The 20,686-nt window shown below is 39.3% G+C and overlaps 1 protein-coding gene across 3 annotated transcripts in view; it reads right to left on the minus strand.

Annotated features, from left to right (window-relative positions):
- LOC138759603 (uncharacterized) overlaps positions 1-20,686 on the minus strand; it is a 374,892-nt gene that overhangs the window by 215,451 nt on the left and 138,755 nt on the right. The window lies entirely within an intron of this gene.

Here is a 20,686-nt window from a genome sequence, read left to right on the forward strand (position 1 = left end):
CAAATGACCTACTTTATCTTGTGATTTTGTGAACTTCAATTACTTTTATCAGAGGGAAGAATGTAAAGTACATGAGTGCAGTTCAGAGCAGTGGTAAATTTAGAAGTTACCAGAATATAGACCTGTCAAAGTGAACTGACATCTAGTTTTATGCTGTGTTGTCCTTTTTTCCCATTGGCTGCATGTACCAAAAATAAATATATAAAATACAGGTATTCATATATACACACACATATGAAATATAATGTTTTCCACAAGGATCAGAGACTAATTTCACCCTCTAGAATCCTCTATTTTCATGCAACAGAGATGGATTGGAGGAGTCGGTGTGGGGGTGGGGGGGAAACAATCACACATTGCTCAGAAAAGATAGTTTTTACATAATTTTTTTCACTTGAACATGTGGTGATACTTTGGATCCTGTTCTAATTGTGTTTTTCAACACGATTCTTTCAAAGGCAGGAGGAATGTGCATCAAAAACTCATTTACATTAATTAGCCATTTGTACAATTTTTAGGCAAATTATCAGGAGTTTATCTGGAATAAACAATAAAAGAACTAACTCCAGTACTATTATCATTTCGTTACTTAGAGTATCTGGAATTATGGGATTGAATCTCTCAAAGCAGCAGCAGATATTAAATTAAAATAATTTAATCAAATGAGTGGAATAAAAATCTGATCTTAGTAATGAATTGTTGTTCAGACTCCCCTGGATCACCAATGTCCTTCAAAAGAAGCAAATCTGCCATCTTGACTCAGTCAAGTGCAGATTTGTTTGAATGCTGTTTCTTCATTTCTTGGCAAATGGCAATGAAATACAATTACTGATAATAAGAAGAAATTCCTATATTATCTCAAAAAATATTTTAAGATATAATGGATATTGCTGTTTAAATTCTTCTAATTTACTCCAATGCCTGTTGGTTCTGGAAATTGAAGTAACATTCCATGTTAATGGCCACTAATGCATTTTAGATAAATACAAAGTTCCATACAAGATTACAGCTATTGTACCAGCTAAAAATGCTAAAGATAGTCTGCCACTTTTATCCATCTCATGAACAATCTTGGCTAATTGCAAGTCAGGCAGATTCAAACACACAATTCTCCACAGTTGCCAGGAGTACTTTCTTGGAGCTAGTTAGATTGGTTTTGTATTAACATTCTTTGATTAATATGCTGTTGAGAGTCCATCAATTTTCATTTATTCAGGACAAGTAGGAAAGGAGTCAACCTCAAATCCTTCTACCAACTCGCTAAAGCACTGTTACGGCAAATACATCGTGTAGATGTAGAAGACTGTGATACAATCGGTTCCCTCATGGTCAGAACAATAATTATGAAGGGGTGGAGGGGAACAATTCCAGTTTGACTGTGGAATAACCTGCAATGAATACTACAGCTTTCTTATTTTTGGTTTCTGCAGGACATGACATTTGGTAAATACATTAAACAAGTTGTTGACTTTCTCTTTCCCAATGTGACATGATTGCATACTGCCAAAGCTTGGTCTGACATGGTCTTTTTTTTTAATGATTTAAATTTTATTGAGTTCTTTAAAAAAGAGTTTCATCAAACCCGAGTCAGTGTTAAAGTTGTGTAAATCATAAGTTTCAAAACATGAACCTCCATAAAACTGAAACAAACATGGCAGCAAAAAATATCAAAACAGTAACCATATGTGTCTATTTAGACCTCAAATAACAGAAAAAAACTGCCATTCATTAATATACCACCACTATATCCAGCACTATTTCCCCTCCCCTCCAAAGTAACCTAAATATTTGCCCCATTTTTGTGTACAGATGTGTCCAATTTATCAAACTGTTTGTAAGACGTGCATTCAAATGCTGCCACTTTGGTCATTTCTGAGGTCCACTCCCGAAATGACGGTTCCCTAAATTCATCCAACTTTTATGTACTAGATCAGCAACAATAGAAATTCACCAAGACAATGGCATCTTCAAAACACTATTTTTTATTAATAACAACACTTCTTACTTAACTCTAGCTTAATCCACTATGGGCAAATATATGTGTGTATGTGTGTGAATATCTTCTTATTTGGCTTGGCTTTGCGGACGAAGATTTATGGAGAGGTAATGTCCACGTCAGCTGCAGGCTCGTTTGTGGCTGACAAGTCCGATGTGGGACAGGCAGACACGGTTGCAGCGGTTGCAAGGGAAAATTGGTGGGTTGGGGTTGGGTGTTGGGTTTTTCCTCCTTTGTCTTTTGTCAGTGAGGTGGGCTCTGCGGATTTCTTCAAAGGAGGTTGCTGCCCGCCAACTGTGAGCCGTCAAGATGCACGGTTTGAGGCGATATCAGCCCACTGACGGTGGTCAATGTGGCAGGCACCAAGAGATTTCTTTAGGCAGTCCTTGTACCTCTTCTTTGGTGCACCTCTGTCACGGTGGCCAGTGGAGAGCTTGCCACAGAACACGATCTTGGGAAGGCGATGGTCCTCCATTCTGGAGACGTGACCTACCCAGCGCAGTTGGATCTTCAGCAGCGTGGATTCAATGCTGTTGGCCTCTGCCATCTCGAGTACTTCGATGTTAGGGATGAAGTCGCTCCAATGAATGTTGAGGATGGGGCGGAGACAAAGCTGGTGGAAGCGTTCTAGGTGCCGTAGGTGATGCCGGTAGAGGACCCATGATTCGTGAATATATATATTGTCTGTGTGTGTGTGGGTGGGTGGGTGAATGTGTGTGAGTGAATATATGTGTGTGTGGGTGGGTGGGTGGGTGAATGTGTGAGTGAATATATATTTGTGTGTGTGTGTGTGTGTGTGTGTGAGTGTGTGTGTGGGTGGGTGGGTGAGTGGGGTGTGTGTATGTGTGTGAGTGTGTGTGGGTGGGTGTGTGGGTGGGTGGGTGTGCAGAAAAACCAAAACCATTACAGTTTAAGCTTAATTCTGAAGAGATTATTTTAAAGGTCATTCAGTTTTATTCTGAAACTCAGATTCTTTAAATTGTTGCTCAACAGCAATTATGGAGCAGGTGTGAGGCATCAGACCTCAAAACTCACAAATTTCTTGTAGAATAGTTTTCAGAGAATCGTTTCTTCATACAAATGATTTCTTCTCCTCCTCAGTACTTGTGATCTCTACACGATGATTTCACAAACCCAGGCAAGGTTACATGAAGTACCATGTAGATATAGACACAATGAATCTGTCCTCTTTTCAAAGAGACAGCTGAAGTGGCTCTTCCTTGTCACTGTTTGTTTGTCTCTCATAGTAAAGAGAATACAATCAAATACCCTCTCCTGAGCGTGTCTCTGCAATTTCTGACCCCAGATGTTTTTGGTGCAATATTAAAATGCAGCTTTTCAAATGTCTTTCATCAGGTGACAGGACAGCACCTGCTAATTTCTATTTGAAGTTTCTCTTTTCCCAGCAAACCAGTAAATGGCTTCCTTGCATCCACAGGTGTTTCTCAAGCAAATGGACAATCACTCCAGCTCTATGACTGTTTACCCAGCTTCCACCAAACTATGGCTTAAGTGTGCCATGTCCATCCTAAAATTAACTTTACTAAGAAATATGTAATAACTAAAGATTAATAATAACATTCCATTACATAACCTCTAAGTATAATTTGAATTCCTACAATTGTTCATGTATGAATCCAATTTTGAGACTATTTATTCCCAAATAACCCAAGTGTGTCTCGCAAGACAAAGAGTCTGGGGCAAAGGTTACATTTCACCTAATTTCTCTCTTAGGAGGGATACCCAACAGAGTTCCCCACTTTCCCCAATGCTGTTCTGTCCAAATAAAACCCTTAATTATTTTATCAAATTGTTTAAAATATGTTTATGGGATTTTCACTGGTAACAATTGGAACAGGTAATTAACTTTTGGAATAATATTCATCTTCAAGGCGTTTATCTTTCCTGACATTGACAAGTTCATTGATGATCATCCATCTACTTCACGTGAATATTTCTGCAATAACAGCTCAAAATTTACCTTGACTAAATCCTTCAGTTGAGGGGAAAATTTAGTACCTACATATCATATACCTTTCTTTGGCCCAATGAAATTGGCCAGGATAAAAAGCAGATGCAGGACAGTATGCAGTAATGCTTCTAATTTTGTCCAATTAACCTTACAACCTGAGAATCTAGAATAAGACTTTATAATATACAAATGTCATGACACCCACCGACTGACCAGGGACTGACACAAATAGTAAAATATCATCCGCAGAAAGGATCAGTTTATGATCCTGTACTTCCACAGATATCTCTATTTTCATTCTCTCCAATAGCTGTTGCTGGAGCTCCAAATCTAAACAGAACAACATTGGGGAAAATGGGCAACTCTGTTGGGTATCCCTCCTAAGAGAGAAATTAGGTGAAATGTAACCACTAGTTTGAACCATTCCCTCAGGGTAATTATAATCCATTTTCAAAAGACAGGTCAAAATTCAAAAACTGAAGAATAAACAAATATCCCCATTCCACCCAATCAAATGTTTTTTCAGCTTTGAGTGGAATAGCTGCTTTAGGTGACTGTTTATTAGCCGTCAACCACATAATATTCACAAGACACCTAATATTTTCAGATGAGCTGTGGTCCCCAATAAATCCCACCTGATCACTATGTATCAAGCAAGTTATTACTGTAACTAAACATTTTGTAAGAACCTTGATAAAATTTTCACATCTATTGGAATTAGGCAAATTGGACCATAATTCTTACATTCACACAGGTCTTTACTTTCTTTCAGGATCAATGTAATAAATAGGGGGTAAATTACTCCACTCTATAGACTCATGAAACATACTCAACAGTAGTGGGGCCAGCTCATCCACTTAACATTTAAAAAATTCTGCAGTAAATCCATCTGGACCAGGAACTTTCCCAGTAGGTAACATCTTAATCACTGATATAATTTTTTTCCACCGTTTTAGTGGAATCTATCATTGTTGTTCTTTCGTCAACTTAGGTGACCCTAATGGGCTCAGAAAACTATCAATTTCATCCTCACTAGAATTGGAGGTTGACATATTTAGGTCCTTATAAAACTCTTGAAATGCATCATTAATATCTTTAGGTGTTATCAAAATATCAACAGTTGCTGATCTAACAGCTGGGATGACAGACATTGATTCTTTTTGTTTTATACACTTTGCCAGAAGGTTGTCAGCCTGTGAAGTACTGAGCTGTGTCCATGATCTTTTGCAGGACTTTCCACTCAGAGGTATCGGTGCCCTCATACCAGGCCGCAATGCAACCACACAGCACACTTTCCACTACATATCTATAGAAGTTAGCCAAGGTTTACAATGTCATACCAAACCTCCGCACACTCCTAAAAAGAAAAGGTAATGGCATGCTTTCTTCATGATGACATGAGCATGTTGGGGTCCAGGAAAGGCCCTCCAAGATAGTGACTTCCATGAATTTAAATTTGCTCACCCTCTCCACCTCTGAACCCCCAATGATCACTGGACCACACACCTATGATTTTCCCTTCCTAAAGTCTTTATCAGCTCACAGCAGGCTGGATTTCATTGTTCATCGACGGCTTCTGGTTGGAGAAAACAGTGAATGATTTGGAAATACATAATATGAGATAGTACAAAAGGGTGATCACCATAGATAGCTGTGATACTTCATTATCCGATGATCTGAACACCTTCCATGTCCGGTTTGAGAAGAAGAACCCAGCAGTCTCTACTAGAGTCCCTGCAAAGGCTGAGGACCCTGTGATATCTCTCTCTGAGGCTGACATCAAGACATCATTCAAGAGGGCGAACCCTCACAAGGCATTAGATCCTAACGGTATACCTGGCATGGTACTGAAAATTTGTGCCACCCAACAAGCTGGACTGTTCTCGGATATTTTCAACCTTTCATTGATGCAGTCAGAGGTTCCCACCTGCTTCAAAATGTCATAAACCATCCCAGTGCCCAAGAGGAGTAGTGTAAGCTGCCTCAATGACTATCGCCCACTAGCACGAACATCTACTGCAATGAAATGCTTTGAAAGGTTGGTCAAGGCCAAAATTAACACATACCTAAGCAAAGATCTGGACCCATTGCAATTCGCTTATTGTCACAATCACTACATAGCAGACGCTGACTCTCCACACAGCTCTGGAACGCCTTGAAAACAGCAACTCATACATACAGCTGCTCTTCATAGACAACAGGTCAGCCTTCAACACCATTATTTCCTCAGTGCTTGGTAGGAAACTCCAACTCCAACTCACTCTGCAACTCACTCTGAAACTGGATCCTTGACTTCCTCATCGAAAAACCTCATTCAGTACGAATTGGGAACACCGTCTCGTCACACGCAGACACACCTCAAGGATGCGTGCTTAGCCCACTGGTCTATTCATGATACACCCACAACTGTGTGGCCAGGCACAATTCCAATGCTATTTGCAAGTTTGCTGATGACATCACTGGTGTTGGCAGAATCACAAACAGCACTGAGGAAGCGTCCAGGAATGAGAGAGATCCGCTCATTGCCTGGTGCCACGCCAATAACCTTGCACTCAACTTTAGCAAAATCAAGGAAATGATTGTGGACTTCAGGAGGAAGTCAGGAGAACATGATCCAGTCCTCATCGAGGACTCAGTAGTGGAGAGGTCCAAGAACTTCAATTCCCTGGGTGTTAACATCTCCAAGCCTCCATGTTGATGCAATCAGAAAGAAGTCTCACCAGCAGTTATACTTTGAGAGGTGTTTGAGGAGATTTGGTTTGTCATTGAAGACTCTTGAAAACTTCGATAGTTGTACCAAGGAGAGCATTCTGGCTGGTTGCATCACTCTCTGGTTTGGAGGTGCTATTGCCCAGGACAAGAAAAACACTCCAGCGGGTTGTTAACTCAGCCTGCGACATCATGGGTACCAGACTTCACTTCATCGAGGATATCTACAGGAGGTGGTGTCTTAAGAAAGCAGCCTCTAGCCTCAAGGACCCCAACCACCCAGGCCATGGCCTCTTAACAATGCTACCATCGGGGAAAGGTACAGGAACCTAAAGACAAGCACTCACTGGCACAAGGTCAGCTTCTTCTCTTCTGTCATCAGATTCCTGAGTGATCAATGAACCAAAGGTACTGCCTTACTTTGACTTTTCGGACACCATTTTTACTTATTGTTGTAAATGATTCTGTGGCAAAACAAGATTTCATGATTTGTTCATGACAATACATTCTGATTATGAAAAGTACAGAATTAGAGATAGAGATCAGTTAGCATGGAGCAAAGGCAGCATAATTTTACTATTTTGGGGTTCATTCACAAGTCTTAAATCTGGTGGGACATGATCTCATTTTGGGAATCTTATCCCTGACAGGAGGGGGGTGGAGATAGTGTGGCCCGAGTGGCATGAATCTTTCAAAACGTTGGCTGGTTTTCCAAGGCACCAGAAGCTTCACATGAAGATGAAGGAGGGGGTAAGGGTGATATACAGATGATAGACGAGCAATGTTCACAACCACCCATTCCCCTTTCTCACCACCAGTCAGGCCCCAAACAACCCTTTCAAGTGAAGGAATACTTCTCTTGTGTATCCACGGGTGTCACCATTGCTCTGTCCACATCAGTAACAGGAATCTCTTAGTGGGCAACCATTTCAATTCTGCACCCCACTACCACGCTGACATGTCTGTCCATGGACTCATGTCTAAGACCACCTGTAAATTGGAGGAGCAACTCTAAATTTTCCATCTGGGCATTCTCCAACTGGATGGCATTAACATGGACTTCTCCGGTTTCTGCTAGCCTACTCCCCGTTCTCCCTCCCTTCCCTTTCCCTCAGTCTTCATTCTTCCAGCTTTCCACCTCTTCAGTCTCCATTCACAAAGTCATCTCCCCTCCCCTTGTTTACTGGAGTGCCCTCCTTGCCTTGTCCACCTATTATCTCCTGGCTGTGGGACTGTGCTGCTCCCCCTGCCCCTCCTCCCACCATTTTGTTCAGGTGCCTGCCGATAGTTGGTAATACTTCGATGAAGGGCCTTAACTATTTGATCTGTTGAGTTTCTCCAGCATTGTGCTTTTACTTCACAACCCTCTGCAGGTTTTTTTGGTCTTGGAGCAGTACCCATACCATTCAATGGTCCACCCTGATAGATATTTCTATTGATGCACCTGCAGAAGTTAAAGGATGGTGATGACAGGTCAAATTTCCCCAGATTTCTAAGGAAATAAAGGCACCCATAACATGAAGATATTCAGTGATGTGAATATCCATATTTCCTTGAATGTAACGGGACAAGTCGGCGGGTATTAAAAAAGGTGCGTGTGATGGGTTCCTTTAAGAGCCAAAGCATAAAAAAGCTAAAGGAGGTGAGAATTATATTCAAGGCTGATGAAGCCACAAGCTGAGGACTGAAAACAATTTTAATTACTGCAGAGAAAAATCGGATTACAGCGGAAAGGGTGAAGCAGAGGCTTACCAGCAGAGCAAAACTGTTGCCAAATGAATGATTCCATTGATAGGATTGTTTTCTTTGGAATAGAGGAGTGAGATTATAGTAGAGTTGCACAAAGTTTTGAAAGACCTAGGCCAGTAACTGGGAAAGAATAGTTACACCAACAGAGTAGCCAAAAAAACAGGAGCATGGTTTTAAAGAATTGGTGAGAGAGGATGAGGATTTTATTTTCCATCAAAGAGCATGGTGCAGGTATGAAATTTACTGCCTGAAACAGAGGCCCAGACACAACCCCGAGTGCAGTTGAATAGACTTGAATATGTAAGTTGGAGAACAGTGACTTCTAGGGCAAAGAACTAATGCTGCAATGTGGGAGGAGACTGGAGAACTCTTTCCTGATTGACACAAATGATGGGCTGAATGGTTCACCTCGTAAATTACAGATTCCTTGAAGTTGCTGTTTTACGATCCAGTACTGATTTTATTTGGATTAGGGAAGTTTTAAATTGAAAAATAAAGATTGTATTTATCATTTCTCAACTTGCAATTAGTTTTACTATTTTTACAAGAATAGTGGTCCTTTAACAAAGGGCATGTGACATACATAATGCTAAATCCTCACATCCTCCACCAATGTTCAATTAGAGAAGTGATTGGCTCTGGCAATCATACAGCCACATGAAACACTCTAATCTTTTATCTTTTCTATCCCTTTAATGGGCTTAAGGGAGTAAAATCATAACAGTGTTTTCATTTGGAATTCTGTTACAATATTTCGCAAGTACCATGCAGTTAAATAGAAACATATTTTTGTATAAAAGAAACATATCAAATTATGACCAGGTGTTTTCAGTTGATGCACTTTTTAATTTTCAATGAGATTCCCAAATATAACCAAGCTGTTATGTTTCCATTAAAGCCTCCTTGTGTATCTGAAATCTGAAACATTTCAAAGAACTCAGAAATTCATATACTCATGGCAATTCCCAACATTTCCTCCAGTTTGTTCAAACATTAATCAAAAGGTCCTAAGTGCTGCGGGATGAAAAGCGACAGTTGAATTAACCATCTGAATTATTCTAATGCAAACACAGTTCACTGCAAAGGATTAACCAACTCTCAAGGATTATAATTTTATTTTTAGATTTAAGCGGTTTACATGAAAGTGCAGAACCACTCCAATTTATTAATTGTCTGATCTCAATTATATTGAACACTTTAAAATAAAAGAATAGCCCGCTCATTTATAGAACCATTCCCTGGGCTTCAATTTGAAATCTGACCCTTTTTTATTTCTTCTTTGAACATCGGCTGATGAATTTTTTTTTAATCAAATGCTGGAATTCTAAAAAAATATTTTAAAAAAGTCACTATGATCAAGCAGTATTTTTGAAAAGAAAAATAATTAACCTCAGCAAACAGTGAGCTGCTGGAGAAACTCAGCATCCATGGGCAGAAACGTGCAGTCAATTCTTCCAGTCATGACATCTGTTAAAATAAAGGGGGTGAGATGGCTTTTCAGGTCTGGTTCATATGTAGGTTCTTGAACATGAAAAATCTGCAAGGGATTTTTGATGAGTGTAATTTTGTCCATTTTTCTTATTGACATCTTAAGGGTATGTCTAAAAAAATACGACGTTGAGAATCCATTCCAACTTTTGGACAAGAGAAAAATTCAAGCATTTAATTCAAAAAATTGTTTAGTACCACATCTCCCTTTCAAGTATAATGTTGTTATCTGTATCCGATTTTATATCACAATGTTGATTTACACCAACTGAGCCTCCTATCTTCAAACATTAAATGGAAAGTTTTATTAAGGAAGTTTATTGATCATGACTGTAATTCTGGAAGTCAGCTTCAGTAAAACAAAAAAAGACACTAACTTCAATAATATGGTTTCATTCTACTACATGATAAGTAAATTGAAAAATTATACTCTTGCAGATGGTTATTTATGTGTCATGTGTTGCAACAAAAACAAATTATTAATAACTTTCATATTTCTGCATTGGAATGACTGTCACAAGCATAAGATGTGTCAGCTGTACTACTGAACTCCCAAATAAGTGCACCAAATCTAAGGAAAGTGCCAGACAACTTTAAAACTGTCTTTTTGATGGTTTCAATAATAAAACAATATTTTTAATAGTGTATTATAGTACTCCAACTTTTAGTTTAATGTGGCCAAATAATGTGTTCTAAATCAAAATTGTTTTGTGAATTCCTTTGGTCAGTTAAATTTTTTTGAAACAAATATTGAGAAGCACGGACAGAGCCTGAAAGAGTATTTGGAATTATGATGTTGCAACCTTTCGAGAGAGAGGTGGCAAGAGGGGCAAAACTGGCAACTCAATGTTCCTGGGTTTCATTCTTTCAGACATGATAGAAAAGGGGGTGAAAGAGGTGGAGGGGTTATATTACCAATCAGAGAAAATGTCACAGCTGCACTCCGAGAACATAATGAAAGGCTCATCCACTGAAGCAGTAGAGGTAGAGGTTAGTAGTAAGAAAAATACAGTCACTCTGTTTGGATGATTTGCTTCCCCAGTATGATGGAAAGGTGCAAAAGCAACAGGACTGTGCAGATACTTGGCAAAAAATAAGTCAAAGGGAGCTATAAATAGATGTCGCACTGCCGAAAAATAAAGGGAAAGCAAATAGGATTGCTCTATGGGATGCCAGCAATTAAATGATGAGCCAAAGGACCTCCTTTCTTGCTAAGGTAAGTAAGTGAACTGCACATAATGATGTGATTCCTTCTACGGTAAAGAAACTCCAATCAGATTAAATGAGTGGCAATGACTGAATGATATCTCAATTCAGTCTCCAAGGGTGACCCTAATTGTCTTTGATTTTAATTCTCATCCCATTCCAACCCAGGCTTTACTGTTTTGACTCTGACATTGACTGGAATACAAGCTTGCAGTTTTTCTTTCTTCGGTAACTCAACATTGAATTCAATTTCAGATGCCCAGGACAGTGCGTCAGGACAGGCCAGGTCAGAAGCACGGTGTTTCATTAACTGTGCTTTTTCTCTCTCCAAAGATTATAACTGATCAAATAATTTCCAGCATTCTCTTCTTTGAAAACACATTTAAAGTTGAACTGAAACATTAATTTTGCATTTGCTTGCTTTGCAATAATACAAATTTTGTTCAAGGAAGTTATTTGTTTTTCTAATGGCATTTATCCCTAAGAATTAACTCAGATGTCTTGAAATTAAAACTCATTGTCCTACTCAATTAGCCCACGCACATTTCCGTTTGAAAATACTGTTTTGAAGATTCTATTTTTAATTGGAATTCTAATTACACATTTGATTGCCCAAATCACAGATTGATTAAATAACTGTTTAAAATGCATAATGCAATAATCCAACTTGAGTGGAATTAAAAAATATCTCCCATCAATTCAAAATATTTTAACTTACATTTGTGACAGACTGCTTCTTTCATTTCAGTGTATTTTAATAGTTGAATAAATCAATTGTGAGTGTTAATAATGTCAAGAATAGAATCAATGGAACATCACAAGAGCCCATCATATTAGCTTTTTTGTTGCTTTTCAAGCACTTTATTTGGGGAAAAAAAGTGTGCAATTACATCAAGTGACCCACACCACCCAGCACACGCTCTGTTCTCACTACTACCATCAGGAAAAAGGTATAGGAGTCACAAGATTTGCACTACCAGGTTCAGGAACAGCTGTGTATTGCAGTCAGATTGTTTACATTCATTTAGTATATTAAAAGAAACTTTAAAGTAACCGGCGCTCCTGTTGAGGGTCTCTTGTCCCCCTTTTTTCTTTTGGTAGGGGGATTGAGGGAGCGGGGGAGGGAGTGGTCTATAGGGGGTTTCTTCTTTCTTTTTTAGATCAGCCACGTGTATCTGTATTTGATTTTGTATTATTAATTACGTGAATTTTTGTGGTTTTAAATTTATAACGAAAATTTATTAAAAAAACCTCTGCAGCAATCCATCATTCCCACAGGGTTCAAGACAGCCCAAGAAGGGGCAATAACAGGCCTCAATGATTACCACCCTGTGGCACTGACCTCCACCATTATGATGATGGAATGCATCAAAGCACACTTCCCGGGGATGCTGAATCCTTTTCAATTTTCCTATAGAAGAAAGTTCCACTGATGATGGTAGCCTTATCGCTTCACTCCATTCTGGCCCACGTGAAGAACGATGCCTCATTCGCCAGGCTGCTGTTAATTGACTTCAGCTGGCATTTAATAATATCATCCCCCAGAGGCTGGTGGAGAAGCTGTCCTCACTAAGGCTCAGCACCCCTCTGTAACTGGATCCTGAACTTCCTAACAGAAAGACCACAGTCTGTCCGGGTTGGTAGCAGAATATCGAGCGCCGTCACATTGAGCATGGTGGCATCTCAGGGCTGTGTGTTCAGCCTGCTCCTATTCATGCTACTGACCCACTACTGCATCACCAGATTCAGCTCCAACAGTGAAATCAGGTTTGCAGATGACACAACAGTCGTTGGGCTCATTAGAGCAACAACAATGAGTTGCACTGCAGGGAAGAGGTGGAAAATCTCGTGAGACGGTGTGAGAGCAACAACCTGAGTCTCAATGTGGACAAGACGAAGGAGATGTTCGTAGACTTCAGGAGGACCAGGAATAACCACCTTCCACTAGGTAGAAAGCACCAAGTTCTTGGAAGTTCACTTCACGATTGACCTAATGTGGACACTCAACATCTCCTCACTTGTCAGGAAGGCACAACAGTGACTGCACTTCCTGAGAAGACTGAAGTGGACAAGGCTACTGGCAATCATTATGTCAACCTTCTACAGGAGCTCTATCAAGAGTGTCCTGGCGGGTTGCATCACAGTGTGGTGTGGTTGCTGTGGAGAAATGGATCGGAGGTCAATCCACAGAACCATAAGAGTGGCAGAGAGAATCACTGGAGTCTCCTCCCTCCCTCACCCCCCCCATTGTCTGAAGAGGGCGCACAAAATTATTGAGGACTCCTTCCACCCCACACACAGCATCTTTCAGCTGCTCCCATCAGGAAAGAGAAATGGGAGGAACAGAACCAGCACCACCAGGCTGAGGAACAGCTTCTTCCCACGGGCAGTGAGAATGCTGAACAACCAAAGGAACTGCTCACACTGACCCTCCAAGGCTTTCGTTTGTACAAAACAATATCTATTTATTTGTTTGTTTTTCTAGACGTTACACTTGTCCTGCACGTGTATTATTTGTCTGGATGTGTGTTGTTTCTGGTTGTGTGTTTGCATGTTTTTGCACTGAGGACCGGAGAACATTATTTCATCAGGTTGTACTTGTAAAATCAGATGACATTAAACTTGACTTGCAAAAAATCTACTCAATGTACATATTTAAACACATAAATAAAAATAAACAAACTGACTGTGCGATTTAGTGGAAAAAATCAATAAAGTGTAAGAGTCCTTAAATGAGACCCTGATTGAGTTTGTCATTGAGGATTCTGATCGTGGAGGGGTAGCAGCCCTTCATGAACCTGGTGGTGTGCGTCTTGTGGCACCTATACCTCTTTCCTGATGGTAGCAGTGAGAACAGAGCGTGTGCTGAATGGTGAGGATCCTTGATGATTGCTGCTGCTCTCCGACTGCAGCGTTCCCCATAGATGTTCTCGATGGTGGGGAGGGTTTTGCCTATGATGTCCTGAGCTGTTTCTACTGCCTTTGGCAGGGCTTTCTGCTCAGGGATATTGGCGACCCTATATCAGACTGTGATGCAGCCAGGTTCACTTTCCACCTTACATCTTTAAAAATTTGTCAGGATTTATGATGTCATATCAAACATCTGGGCAAGTTTATTAACTTTTCAATGGGTCTGCTGGCTACCTACTAAGAACATGGCTGCACATTAAAGAATCACTGGAGTCCCTGAGATTCATGATCTGAATGAGATTCCCACTCATGTTCATTCAAAACCTTATTTGCCACTCAGACCTGGTAAATTAAGATGGGATTGTTGTCAGAATGGATCAGACCATGGAACCTCTCTATTCAACATCAGATTTCCTGATGAATAATATCTACCACCTGCACAACTCCAAGATATTTGATGCTTCAGCTGACTGTCCCTCCTTGAATCTACACAAGGAATTGCTGCTTCTGAGATATCCAAAAAAAAAGAAGCAACCATTTTGGAAGAAGAGGATAAATTTAGTAATAATATACGAGAAAATAAAACTAAATGCAGCAAATAAACAGAAATTAAAAGTGCCATTTAACTTTCCTGTTTATTAGCTTCTTCATATGCCTGAATGTTTGCATTTGCCATTCTTAACAGGTTTCCTTTTCACCAGGTTTATGTCCCCAATCATTCCTTACCAAAGATGAAGGCTCATGGAGTGCCTCTCCAACAGAATGCAGCAGGTTGTACACATGCTTCACAAATTTTCTTTGATTTCTAGAATTTCTGTTGCAACAGAAGGAATTTCTAAGTTATAATTGCTCAGATCTAGAAATATTGGCCTCTGGAGGAACATAGCGCAAGTAAGAGGAGGTTAAAAAGTTTAAAGAGCATCTCTTGGCAATTACTTTTTTTGATGGGAAAGAAAAATCTTATTATTAATTAATCCCATAGAATGTAACCAGAGAGCACTAGAAAACACCAGCAAAAACCTCTTGGATTTATAAAGTAACTATGGTGCAAAATAATCAATATATTTCACAAATAAACAGTCAAAAATAAAACTTTGGTTTACCTACCTTATTTCCTTGACTGGATGGCTATAAAATGTGCTTGTATTCCTATAAAGCACCCAAAAATGTTTGTGTAATAGGCACGAAATAAATGTGAGATGCCTCTGATATAGGCTGGAGACTGACCAAGAGCCCAATCAAAGAGGCAAGTTTTAATGGAGACTCATGGGTAATAAAGGGAAATGGAAGTTTAATGTTTAAGAAGATAATCCCCTTTAAATTGATACAGGAAGCAGAATACCATTACCAATTTTAAATGTGTTATGGAGACACACAGGAGACGGCAGGTGCTGGAATCTAAATCAAGGACAATTTGGAGGAAATCAGCGGATGAAGAAGCAGTGGGAGATGGGGTGGGGGAGTCAACGTTCCAGGCCAAAACTCTTAATTAGAACTGAGGAATAGATATACAATAAAACCTCGAGTTTTCAGCATCTGTGGGGGTTGATCGATGATGAATAAGTGAATTTTCTGGTTGTTTGAGATTGTGTGTTGTGTGATTGGCAAACTGACCACTTGGGGGTGTCAATTTTAAATGTTCATGCTTTTACCTAATAATTATCCGCGTTTTTTTACCGGTTGCTTAAGTTTGTTTGAATTATGGATAATGGGGATTTTACTGAACCTGCAGGAAGCATCAAACAAATGTTTAATGTTTCCCAAGTGTTTCCACTGTATAAAGACTGGCTGAACTTCATTGGGGAGTAGCCAATCTTTGCTTTGCTTAAATGTCCAGAAAAAAACATTTAATAATTATTTTTTACGGATCCACAGAACACTAATTATCAGTTAATCTTCCTGTGAAGTTTTCAAAAACTCCCTTGTTTTACTGACATATTAATTCTGCAGTGGGACATGAAACGAAAATTTTTTTACAACAATTCTGAAATCCATCAGGTCGAGCCATTCAATTGGTGGTTGAGACAGAAGGGAAAGGGTAATTAGCACAAGGAAAATCAATTCTGAAATTCTGCTAAAAATGAAAAGCAGTGAATCCAGTATTAGAGCAGAGACAATACAAATAGAGCTGGAATTTTTGTTGTATCAATTCATTGAAAAGTTCATCATCTCATAATATTGATTAAATGAAAGACAAAATGCCAGCAGGCAAACACCACTAATGCCGCAATACTGAGAAAAAAAGCATCACGAAGTGCATGATAAAGTGGAGATAAATTAAAAAGCCAATAAGGTTTTTGAAATTCATTGCTGGATATCTCGAGTAGATAATGAAACAATTCAACTTGCATCTCTGGGGGAGGTCTGAAGATTTTGTACAGAATTAGACAAACTGCTTAGTTTATAAAACGTAAAATAAATATTTGTTGTAATTAAGTAAATCTTCCAAATAGATTCAAGCCTCTTTTATGCAAAATTCTTTATCTCCATTCATGCTTTAAACCTTCACAGTCCATCTTCTGATCCTCTCACAAATCTCCATAAATCATAGGGTGAGAAGACTCTGTGTCAGTATTACAATAAATTGAGTTCCAGCCACATTCAAAACCCAAGAATTGTAGATGAACATTACGGTGTCCTTGGTTTTGATATTACATTGAATTTCAATATACTATGTGTCACACCAGGTTCTTGAAGATTTCTTGGCTGTCCTAACTATTCTTAACTAATGACCTCAATCTGTAGATTCTGTGATCAATTATTTCACTTCACCGCCCCCCCCCCCCCCCCCCACCGCCCACACCTCTCAGTTAAACATGAACATTCTGACCTTGAACAGAATAATATTTTCAGCCAGGAAATCCAAACGAAATTTGTTTGGTTGAAACACACCTGATCTCTACACTATGCTTTGAGATTTAGCAGTGTCATTTTTAAGATACTCCAAGAATCCAAAGAGGTGCTCATAACTCTAAGAATAAATCTAAATTATATCTGTTGCACTGATTTTCCGCTTAAAAAAAATAACAATATACTGTTTTTTGTTGTTTACGCCTTGAGCCACGCAATTTCATTGAGCATTTAATCCTCTTCTAAGGAGAATACAAATTGCCTGGATCAATTCAAATAAGCTATTTTCCAGCCAAGTGCTTGATGCAGGAATGATACTGCCTTTTGTTAACATGGCATCAGCCATGTTTCTTGATTTAGGTAGCATGAGATGTTCATCATTCATTCAAGAAATTGTAATGTCCCAACACGTGGCTACCGTACTCCTCAACAATTAATTATTTAATTAGATTTTGTTGGGTTTTTTTCTCTTCATCAGCTTTCTTGATGCATTTTGTTTTGCTGTCAGTGTTGGTGTCTTTCGAATCAACTATTCGTGGGAGAGCCAACTCCACTTATTCAGAAAAAAATAACTCTGTCATAACCACCCCAAGCGAATACCCGTTCAGATCCTGACGGGATGATCTGCACACTGTGCAGAAACGATGATCACTAAATGGCAGAAAAGGGAAAAAGAGAAACATTCAAAATACAATTTTGTAAATCATGCCAGGGGACTTCAGTGCAAACATCTCTACTTTAATGGAATTGAAATCCAAGACACCAATAATCTGGTTAAACCCAAGGAAAATAACATGGAGGTCATTTCAAAAGATAATGTAAGAGTTGCTAAACTACAAAAGTACACCAATGTCTCTGATACATTCGTATTTTATCTTGCAGAGAAGATCATTCCAGATGTCATCGAAGGTAGCGAAACTTCCCTTTTGAATAATTTGGAAATAATGTTGAAAACTTCACCAAATCAATACACTCCAATTTCATTTCAGAAGTAACATATTTAAGACATAAGACATAGGAACAGAAATAGGCTATTCTGTCGATTGAGTCTGACTCACCATTTAATTGTGAACTGATCCTCTTTCCCACCGCACCACTGCCCACTTCTCCCCGTAACTTTTGATGTCCAAGCTAAGCAAAAACCCATCAATCTCTGCCTTAATGACCTGGCCTCCCCAACTGGCTGTGACAACAAATTCCACAGACTGACCGCCCTCCGGCTGAAGAAGTTCCTACGCATCTGTTCCAAGTAATCCTGGATTTCATTTTAGCAGATGTACTTTAATCTAGTACAGTGGTTTTCAAACTGCACCCCTAAACTCACATTCCACTTTAAGTATTCCCTATGCCATCGGTGCTCTGTGATTAGTAAGGGATTGCTTAAGGTGGTATGTGAATGAGAAGGGAAGGTTGAGAGTCACTGCTCTAGACCCAATTGTTACTGAAATATTTTGCTTGAGAAAAATTGTCATTGGTCCATTTCCTTTGGAGTTATGAAACCGGGCACATAATGAGTCAGTTAGGTTCTATTAAAATAGTGGTTTTCTACCTTTTTCTTTCCACTCTCATACCACCTTAAGCAATCCCTTACTAATTACAGAGCACCTATGGCATAGGGATTGCTTAAGGTGGAATGTGAGTTTAGGGGGGCAGTTTGAAAACCACTAATCTAGTGCCAACAAAAACATGCACCTTTATTTCAATGAAATGTATGAAAATTATGTTCATTTTTCCTCTTTGGAAAATGAAATAATATCTTTCATCTCCTCCATTCAGAGTAATTAGATTTATGTTTGCAACTACAAATCTGCATTGTGAATTAGAATTCTGCAAAAATATAACTTCACGTAGAGAAGTTAATTGCGGAACCATTTGCAGATGCCTCCCTGCCTTGCCAAATTCTAGTACTTGAATATTAGCAATTCAAATGATCCTCAATTGTCCTTTAAGCCTAAAAAGAACTCTGGAATGTTTTGAGACTGAAATGAAATGATACACATGTCAATTTACTGTTAAATTAGCGGATAAAAACAAAGTTATTAAAAACAGGTCATAGATTGTACAACTTCAAATATAAAGCATAAAATACACAAGCAAGTTTGTACTGCACATTGTGCTGTTAATGACCTTCATGTTAGCTTTTAGTCACATTTCAACTCAATGTTTTTGCTCGGTGTCAAACGGTTCTGTGTTCAAGTCCAGTGCTGAGGTATTGCTGAACTATTAGGATTGGCACCTTTCTGGATAAAATGTTAATTGAAGTTCTCTCTGTTCTCCTAGGTGCATGTAAAAGATTTCAGGGTGATACTGTTAATAGGTATACTAATATCCTGCAATCAATGCTAAAAAAATATATTATCAAGTCATTATTCCTTTATTTTCCACATTGCAACTACAGTGGAACCCCGATTTAACACGCCCTAATTTAACGCAAATATAACACAATGAGGCATTGGACCCCTTATTGTCCACATTCCATGCTTTGAGATAAGATGTGAAGGGAACTTATTTAAAAAGCTGCAGTACCTGGGATGGCCGCCCCGTGGCGCAGCAAATGTTTAGAAGTGTCGTGTCTGTATGATTAAGGTAAGTACAGTCACGTTTAATCTGGTGGGAAATTCACCGCATGGATCAGAGGGGTGGATGGGTGGTGTATATTGTACACAGCAGTGAAACCTTGATTTAGCACGACCCTGCTTTTATCACAATGCGATTTTTTGGACCCGAACTATTGCGTTATAATGCGGTTCCACAGTTTAATTACACCGAGGTAAACTGCATTGGTATAATCCTGAAATGAGCACTATAAATGCAAGTCTCTTAAAAACAAGATGTTGTATCCTATCACTACACTGAGTGGTGAATACAGACATAAACCAGCTGTCATAACCAAACAACTTAAAATAGATTTTATATATTTTGTTGTACCAGCCTGACCAGCCAAAAATGTTCCATTTATGCAAGGTACAAATTATTGCAGAAAACATGAGATACAACAAGAACAGCATAACAGAGATGGGTTTATAGAAACATGGTTAGAATTTGAAATATTCATTAAATAAAAATCACCAAAATGTTTCATACTTAGATCAGAATTACATTTGGATGAGAATTCATACAACCTATAATTACAAGCTGATTAAAAACTTGTTGGTTTTCATTTATGTGATCATTCTTTCATCATTTATGCAGTAAAGCAAAGTGGTCATTAAAGATGTACAATAACAGGTCCATCATTCATCAAATGTCAGCCAGAAAATCTCAGCATTCAAGTGGAAAGGAAGAGAAGGCCATTTATTTCTAAAGGTTATGTATGAAACAGAAAGTTATCACTGAAGTTTTATCTATGTATTATGCTAGCTGTAGTGATTACAGAAGGGCCTCCTTGATGCATGCCACAGGAAAATCATTGCAAGGGTCCTCTTCACTGGGGGGAGGGGGAGAGGGTGATGTTCTTCCTGTCCTCTGGTGCCCCGTTCCAGTTCTTTGCTTCCCTGGACTCTGCAGCCACTCGTGGCTACTACTGATTAGTAGCTGCCACCATCTTGGGCACAGGCCCGCAGGCACAGGATTTCAAATAAAACCCCCTGTCGGCTCTCTCAACAGGTCGTTCAAAACCTGTTTGGAGCCAATGGCAGTTGACTGGGTGACTGGAACCCACGGGAGTGCTGCATCTCCGCTCCCTCGCTCCCCATGGGTCTGTACCAGCGGCAGGGCTGCTGCTCCAGCAGCTCCGGCACCACTGCCATCTTGAAGAATATCTGCCCCAAATGAAACTTTCAAGTATAACTGAAAATGTTCCATGG

The sequence above is a fragment of the Narcine bancroftii genome, chromosome 3 (genome assembly GCF_036971445.1).
Source record: "Narcine bancroftii isolate sNarBan1 chromosome 3, sNarBan1.hap1, whole genome shotgun sequence".
In the NCBI taxonomy this organism is placed as follows: Eukaryota; Metazoa; Chordata; class Chondrichthyes; order Torpediniformes; family Narcinidae; genus Narcine; species Narcine bancroftii.